Here is an 8,671-nt window from a genome sequence, read left to right on the forward strand (position 1 = left end):
TGTGCCTCGAAACAGTATGATTTTCCATTTCTGTTTATGATTTTGGTTTTTGTTTATTATTCTATTGCAAGATGGTGTTGAGGGCTTTTCTTGTCAACAGGGTGTCAATTTTTTGGTCTTCTACAAATCCCTCTCCTTTGCTGAATAAAGATTAAAAAAAAATTATGGTTGCGGCTTATATTTCCAATGATTTTCATCATATATATGGACTACAATTCGTGGGCTACTGATTAATCTAGATTTAATAAGTATTAGATCTTGTAGGGATTTTTTTTTTGTTTTTTTGTTTTTTGTTTTTACCCGTGTATTCACCGTCCACTCCAGTGGATTCTTCCCTTAGTTTTAGTAAAGGTGGGGAAGCTGTTGCTACGCCGAAATTTTGTTAGACATGTGAAATGAATATAAGTTTTTTGCACATATATTAAAATTGGCATTAGTAACAAAAATTTTCATTACTTAAAACAGATAATTATGTATGCTTGTGTATGAAATAGTAATTTAGTTAGGAACGCGTTTGGTGCTGATCAAGGGGAAATTAATTTAGATCTTTCATTTTGATTCAAAATGATTTGAGCCATTCATTTTAAGTTAATTTTTACATATTTTCAATACTGCATTTTCTAAAATTAAAAGTCATAAAAATTTAAATATTAAACATGGACTGTCCAAAGTAAATATAGATAATTAATTTATAAAAATTATAAAATTTTTTACAATTAAAGTTGACTGTCCATATTATATCTATATTATTTAAAGTACATTTAGAAGTTAATTTATAAAAATTATAAAATAATTAATATTAAATTTCATTGTCCAAATTAACTATGCATTGATCTAATTGGTGATATTTATTAAATTTTATATAATTTTAATAAATGTTTATTTTAATAAATATAAAATGAAAATAAAAAATCTTTAAATCTAAATGATCTAGATGTCATCAGGTATGATGAGCTGGACAAAGACAATTTAGATTTAATATCAAATATTTTTATAATTTTTATTTTAGTAAATATAATTTTGAAAATACCTAAAAATTTATTTAAAATGAATGGCAAGGATCATTTTAAATAAAAAATGAAAAGCCCAAATTAATTTGCCCCTGATGAATGATGAATGCTTGATGCTCATTAAGGTGATGGGCACTGAATGTGAAATCTAATATAATTCAGAGGTTTATTAATTGTCCCTAATATCTTGGGAGAAATTTTGCTATCATTAATTAACTTTGCAGGTATCAAGAAAAAGAATTAAAGTAGGTTAGCTAATTAAATTTGTAAAAAAGAAAAAAAGGGGTAAAACAGCATATTAATCACTAAACTATAAGATTAAAAAAGTCTGAGATTTTAAATTTATTTTTGATATAATATTTTCTTTTAATTTTTAAAAATTGTGTAACATAACTTTTATTATTAATTAAAAAATTAATTTTAATCGTTAATTAAATAAAAAATGATAAAAGAAAACTTCAAAAATTACAAAAAAGAGTCAAAAGATAAAAGTAATCCAATCTAATTAAGGGAAAATAATATTTAAGGATTACCTAAGCAAATTATTTGCAGATAAAAACTAACAAAAAATATCATTAAAAAAAATAATGTTTTCATTTTAATAAGAATCCATTCGGTATTAATCATTGTTTATAAATAATTTACATAAGTGGTTTTAAGATGTGATTCTCCTTCTAATCAAAGTCTCAATTTCTACAGACATGCATTGCCGTATGCACTCTATAATCTGCTGGCCACCTTAAATATTCGATTCCTGCTACTGATATTACGCTAAACAGCAGAGACCACCATGGAAGTTGCAGAGTCAAGGATATCAAAGGGAGAACTCCAAACAGGGAAGCAAAAGTGCAAAACCAGCTGGAAACATGGGCCTTGGTTCAGAAGCAAAGTGATATGTCACTGAATATCCCAGAGAAGCCATAGAAATCCAAGGATGAAGCTCAAATGGAGACGGACTCGATCGTCCCCGATGATGATCACGTAACTTTGTATCTGAAGGAAATTGAAGTGAAAATAGAGTTGGAAGAAGAAGAGGGTTCGTGGGAGGAATAATAATTGAGAATCTAAAAGTTCAGCTCCTCTTCTCTCTGCGAGTCCTCCGACTGGAAAAGAAGCGAAGGAAATGAGCAGTTATGAAGCGAAGGAAATGAGCAGTTATGATCATAGAACCATCGCAAGCATGACCTAGCTGGTGCTCGGCCGTTATCCAGCCAGCATTTGCATAGCAAACACGATTCCTGCTGAACTGGAACCCATGCACCGCCACTGCTAGCTGCTCAGACGCATCATTAGCTTCACCAAAACCCATTAACTAAAAGCTTACATAGATCGATATCGGTGCTTCTGTGAAAAAGCAAAACTGAAGAAAGCTCACATCCACAGGATCCACTGGCTAGTGTTTGATGATGTAAGCTTGGGGGTGAAGAAATGAAAGGAAGTGTCGAGAGTGAGATCTATAGACAAAGATGTATCTAATTGATAAGCTAAAGAGAAGGTTGGGGATGCAGAGATGAAGAAGGTGAGGAGAGGGATTTATAGGCTAAGCCAAGGAGTAAGAAGGACCACCTGATGAGTTGATGTTCGATGCACCATGGGAATCAAAGTCTTTGAATCTGCACTTAATTACCAAGGGATCGGAAATCAAAGGAACCACTTTGTCACTCATGTCTGAAAGTGAAAACTTGGTGAGCAAAATCCAATTGAAATTAACATCAAAAATCAAACTGACTTGAATCAAATTTTATTTATTTAATTTAATCTATTCAATTTTTCAATGCTTTGTTTTTTTTAAATGAAAATTTCAGTTGATTAGTTTGATTTGATTTGAAAATTCTTGAATTAAATAAACTAAACTAATCAAATTATACATATTTTTCTTTTCATATTTTTGAAAATGTAAATAAATTTTTATCTAGATAAGTAAAAAATATATTTCTACCACTTGTAGTCGTAATATTTTTTTTGTTTAATGTGATATTCTAATTTTTTTATTTTTATAATTTAATTTTTAATACAATAGCATTGAGTTTTGTTAATTGTTTTCATGAATTATGGTTATAAGATTGCTATTCTTTTGTTGGGCATCCAACATCAAGGGAAAAAATTAGATAGAAGAATATATGAATAATTAGGTTCTATAGACCCAAATCAAAGCTCATGAACCAGATCAATTGAATTGAACCATTATAATTTGATTCAGTTTTAATTTGGTTTGATTATGTATTTCAATTTAATTTAATCCAAATTTTTTATATAAATTGATTGATCGGTTTTAAAGAAATTTGAACCGAATTGACCCAACTAACTGAATGCTCACCGCTATTTCTCACATCATATGGTATACCCCTATTATATATATATATATATATATGTTCCAATTTTCAAATGCTAAACAGTAAACATATTTTTTTAAAAAAATTCTATTAATTTATCTATGTGAAAATAGAAATACTGAAAAAAGGAGCAAGATGTTTAGCTTTCACCAAGAACCGCAAGGTCATCCTCCTCCTTCTAGAATAGAGAATATAAGGATGGCTTGATGGTCGACTATTTAAACTTGTTTTTATAAAAAATTCAAGCTTTAAAAATTAATATTTTTTAATATAATCAAGCTTCTAAGCTTGGGTCTATTAAACTATATAAAAACATATTTAGGTAGCCCATTAGGCTTTTTTTTACTTTTTCCCTAAAAATAAAATATTTTAAATTAAATTTTGACTTTAGAATACATGTTTATATTTAAAAATTAGAATTTGTATTATATATTTTAATTTTTTTAATATTATAATTTATATTTCAAAAAAGAATATATGATATTATTATGTAAAAATTAATTTTTAAAAAATAAAAAAAATAAAAAATATGGGCCCAACCTGACGTTTGATCAATAAAAGCCAGGTTTGAAAAAGTAATTGATTTTATGATAACTAGTCATTTGGACCTGAATCTGCTTGATTATTAGTTCTACTTGACTACCTCCTTCACCATATTTCTCTTTGTTTGGGTTTTTTTTTTTTTAATCCTTCACAAGGTTAGGCACTTGGGCCTTCATATGCAAAGGAAGCCCCATCTCTTCAAAAAGACAGTAGTACCATTTAAAGGATTATCTACTTTTAAATGATGTTATATATATATATATATATATTTAAGAATTAAATACTGAAATGATATTTAAAGACTCGAGCTGCTATCATTCGTGTTACACCTACTTGGTATGAAATATCATAAATGTTATTGGGAGATATACCCCCAACAAGGCCCAACAACATTTGAATTTGATTCAATTAAGTAGCTATATAAAAAAAATATTCATAGGACAAGATATATTGAAGCTATCATTTATTATTATTACTATTTGTCTATAATATGTGAAAATTTTTATTTTTATTGTTATTATAATTATATAATTCATGAATAAAATTTCAATTTTTTTCTTAAAATTTACCCAACAATAAGTTTTGGAATGAAGACAATAACCTTACCGGGTATCTCTACAGCTTTCTTTTCCATTAATAATAATGTTTACTCTGCTGAGCTATATCGCTATTTATGTCAACTTATCAAAATTAGAAAATGAGTGGGACGTCAATCACTTCTTGTTTCATGACTAAGATCCAAACTTCATTCTTGAGATTAGTCCCCACACAACTCTATGAGGAACGCAACGTACTGAATGATAGTAGTGGTCCTTATCTCACTGAATGTTGAGGCCTTCTCATTTAAGGGAAAAAAAACTCGAGAAAACAATATAGATACTTCCGGCAAGATGCCTCTCGGGCAAAATGACAATATGGTCCTATTTAAACCGTATAATAACATTTTAAGTGTCATGAAATTTTGAAATGATGCAATGAAACCTTCATTTTTTATTTCCATATATGAAGAGTAATCATTTTATAATGAAATTAATTTTAAATTACATTTCTTATTTAAAATCAATATTTTCTTTATTCCTAGTTAAAATATAAATATAAAATATTTTTTTCATATTATTTTTTTAAGAAAAGAAATTGCTTTCAATTTTCCATTTTATTTATAGGCTTCAACTCCTTCTAATTTTACTTAATTTTCAATTGAGTTTCTATAATTTATTTTATTTTGAACAAGTCCTTATAGTTTAATCAACTAAATATATTAGTTCTTGAAAATTAAAATTCTTGATTTTTTTTATTTTTTTACAAATGAAATTAATAATTTTTATATTTTTATTAAAAGACTACATAATTTTTATAGCTCAAAATTTATATAATTAGGTCATATTATTTAAATAACTTTTATAATACAGACTTTTTGTAAAAAATTAATAAAAAATGTAAATATTGTATTAAATCCGTTTTTCTTTTCACTTTTTGCTTAAAAGTATTAAACCACTTTTTCTATAAATTTTAAAACTATTTTTGTTTTGAAAGAGTTAATAATTCATTAATAATTTTTATTTCTTGGGACTAATATATTTAATCAGTCAAATTATAAGGGTTTGATTAAAATAAAATAAATTATACTAAAAAATTCTTGGGTCAACTATCAAGTGAGTTGAATTAACTTATCTTGGGATCTCGAATCTGAGTCTTTTAAAATATGCAATAGGCCAATCACATTAAATAAATATACTAAAAGCATTATTGAAGTACTTGTGAGAATGTTGGTGGTAATTACAGACTCACGCAACGGGGGTTCAGATTATTCTAGGTGAAGGTTTCCTAGGATATTGAATTATGAAATTTACAAAATAAATAAATCATAGGCACTTAATTCAAAATCAGTGAAAATTAGAAGAATCTACAAATTAATTTTTCTTTATTTATAAAAGGTCATGCCTGTAATGAGAAAGTTCTTATTATATATATATTTTTTAAAATTATGAAAATATGATATTAAAATTAATAATAAGTATTATTTCATTTATTTATAAATCAGGGTTGTGTTTAAAAATTTTGAGACTCTCTAGATGAAATTTTTAAACGGCCCTAAGGTACTAACTAATCAATTTTTATATTATTTTTATAATTTTTTGAACTGAAAAATTATTTATCAAATTTTTACAATGAAGTAATGATTCTAACAGTTTGATTTTCACTTTGACATTTTTTTACAATATTGTTTATAAGGACCGTATGTGCTTGGGAGAAAATTAAAAAAAATATAATTTTTAATATTAGAACAATTTGGAATATTAAACTTCTCCCAATACCTATACTTCTAAAAATAAAAAATTTATCCATACAATTTTTTTCAATTAGTTTTCATCCAAAGTTTAAAATTTTATGGACTCAAGTAAAAAACTGAAGATAATTTTTTAGTCCAAAACAGGACAGCTCGGACTATGGCTCATTTTTTTAAAATTAAAAAAATAATTTGTATATAGTTTATAGATTTTATAAAAATAATTTATTTTATAAATATTTTAAAAAAAATAAAAAATATTTAGTGTTCGGTTACCATCATAAAAACTCATTTTTCATTTAGAAAGTAATTTTTAACTTGTTTGAATAAAGCAATGTAAAAGTTTTTTTTCCGTTAAATTACAATGGACATATAAAAGTTCTTTTTTAGAAAAATTAATTGAAAACTGAAAATCTTGGAGATAAAAAAAAAACATTTAGCTCAATATCCTAGACATTTTATATTTAGTGAATATTGCTTGTTTAGAAAAGAAAAGAATCAAAGAAAAGGCTTATGGGATAGACTGATAGCTAATTTTATGCACATTTCCAGCTTTTAAATTCGAGCCCAAAAACCTTTGTTTTTTTTCAGTTTCCTTGTTTTTTTTTAATAGAAGTTTCTTTCTTTTGATAAAGAAGGGTTTAAAGTCTCAACTTTTACCTAAATCATAAACCAATTCAGAAACTCATTATTGACGATGATGTGTAGCTTATATCTAATTAAAAATATTTATTTCATTTTTAAAACTTGCAAAGCAAACAAAAAAAAAAGATACATGTATTTAAGATTCTTTCTGTCAATGTAATTTGTACTCAATAGATCACTAAATTTTCAAATTTAAACTCAATATATTGTTAAAATATGTCTAAAAAATGCTGAACTCAAAGTGCGTGTCGGGTAAATTTATAGAGCAGTAGCATATACTATAAATATACACTGTTATGACAAATAAAACAAGAAAGGCCGTTTCATGGAAAGAACGGATTATTAAGTTAATTGGACCACGTCTTTGGTTCCTTGAGTATTAATCAATAGACAAATTATCATAATAATATCCCCTTTCTTCTTCCATTTATTCCACGGAAATGTACACTTTGATTACAATTTCCGAAGATAAGAAACTGTCTTATTCCAAATAAAACAAAAGAAAAGCAGAAACAAGAGTAGTGATGCTGTTGGTTTTGCCAATGTTGATTCGTTTGTTGCTGAATCAAAGTCCCAACCTTGGGTTGCTTCAATCATCAATAGCAGTAGCCAAACATAAGTAATACGATGATACATAGATTAAAACGATCCCATCACCTTGTTCCATCCTCAGGCAAAGTAGTAATAAATGAAAGCACATGATTATGAGGCATTTGAGCTGCTTCAATTACCGTAAGCAATGTTTTCATATATGCTTGCGGCAAACAGGTTCAATTGCACCGCTCAAAAATAACGATGACAGTGAAGACGATCTCACCTCAAGGGCGATGGACTCAAGTCCAGTTTGATAACGCAACCATTTTAATTGGAGCATTCTAATGTCCACGTTATCAAAACTACCCTGCGTGACCTTTTATCATTAAAATTAGTAACATGTCAGCAGCGTATATAGCGATTCATTCAGCAGCAAAGAAAACTGAAGCAAGCATGTCTGGTGGGTTACCTTCATTAGGATCATAGATCCTTCGCGCCAAGAAATTTAGGATCATAGAACCTTTGCGTCAAGAAAATTAGTCGAGCACACAGTCCAGACCTGAGCAATCACCTACACATGTGAAGCGAATACAGATTGTTTGAGTCACCATGAAACATGCACATCATGAGGAGGCTGGGCAGAGAAACAAGAAGTGAGAAAACAAGAAAGAAAGAAGAAAAGGAACAGAGTCTCGACCTGGTGGTGGTTGGCCATTATTGCAGCTAGCATTTGCAAATAGGAAATTAAACAGGCTTGCTTGCAGCTTGCAGGCAAAGCGCCATTATTCCAGCTAGCTAGATCAGAAGGAGAAGGAGAGAAAGGAGTAAGCAAGGAGTTGCAGCTTTGCAGAAATGAAAAGACTTGCTTGGCCGGAAGGCCGGAGAGGAAGGAGGTCCTGCGGGGGAGAGAAAAAAGATCGAAGAGGGTTTGAAGGGTTTGAGTGCAACAGAGAAATAGAAAGAGGAAGAAACGGAAGGCTGAGAAGGAGAGAAGAGAGAAGGATGGGTATGCAGAAATGGAGAAGCTGATAAGAGGGATTTATAGGCGAAGGCGAAGCCAAGGAGCGACTATGGAGAACCACTTGATGTTCAAAGCGTTTATGCAAGTTAATGAAGGCGCCCATTAATTTTAACTCAAATTCTTTTGGCTAAAATCATTATTATATTTTATTGATATGTACGATCTTTTTCAACCTCGTCTTATATTGTGATACAAACAGAGTATTTTTTATTCAAAATCAATATTGCCGATCTTATAAAAGTGTTTTTTTTTTTAAAAAAAATTCATATATTAACAAAGTTTGTTACACATCGTTTGC

The 8,671-nt window shown here is 28.5% G+C and overlaps 1 long non-coding RNA gene across 2 annotated transcripts; it reads right to left on the reverse strand.

Moving 5' to 3' along the window:
• Positions 1–7,213: 7,213 nt before the first annotated feature.
• On the reverse strand, positions 7,214–8,427 carry LOC129284463 (uncharacterized). 2 transcript variants are annotated; one of them, XR_008586870.1, is made up of 3 exons: positions 8,050–8,413; positions 7,822–7,923; positions 7,214–7,728 (listed from the first exon to the last, which is right to left on the reverse strand). It is a non-coding gene; the product is annotated as an uncharacterized LOC129284463 (long non-coding RNA). The 2 variants fall into 2 exon arrangements; XR_008586869.1 differs by having other exon boundaries at positions 7,214–7,923; positions 8,050–8,427.
• Between the last annotated feature and the right edge of the window lie 244 nt (positions 8,428–8,671).

This window comes from Prosopis cineraria, unplaced genomic scaffold (assembly GCF_029017545.1).
Source record: "Prosopis cineraria cultivar Desert tree isolate PC_DT_omini unplaced genomic scaffold, ASM2901754v1 PC10, whole genome shotgun sequence".
Taxonomy (NCBI): domain Eukaryota; kingdom Viridiplantae; phylum Streptophyta; class Magnoliopsida; order Fabales; family Fabaceae; genus Prosopis; species Prosopis cineraria.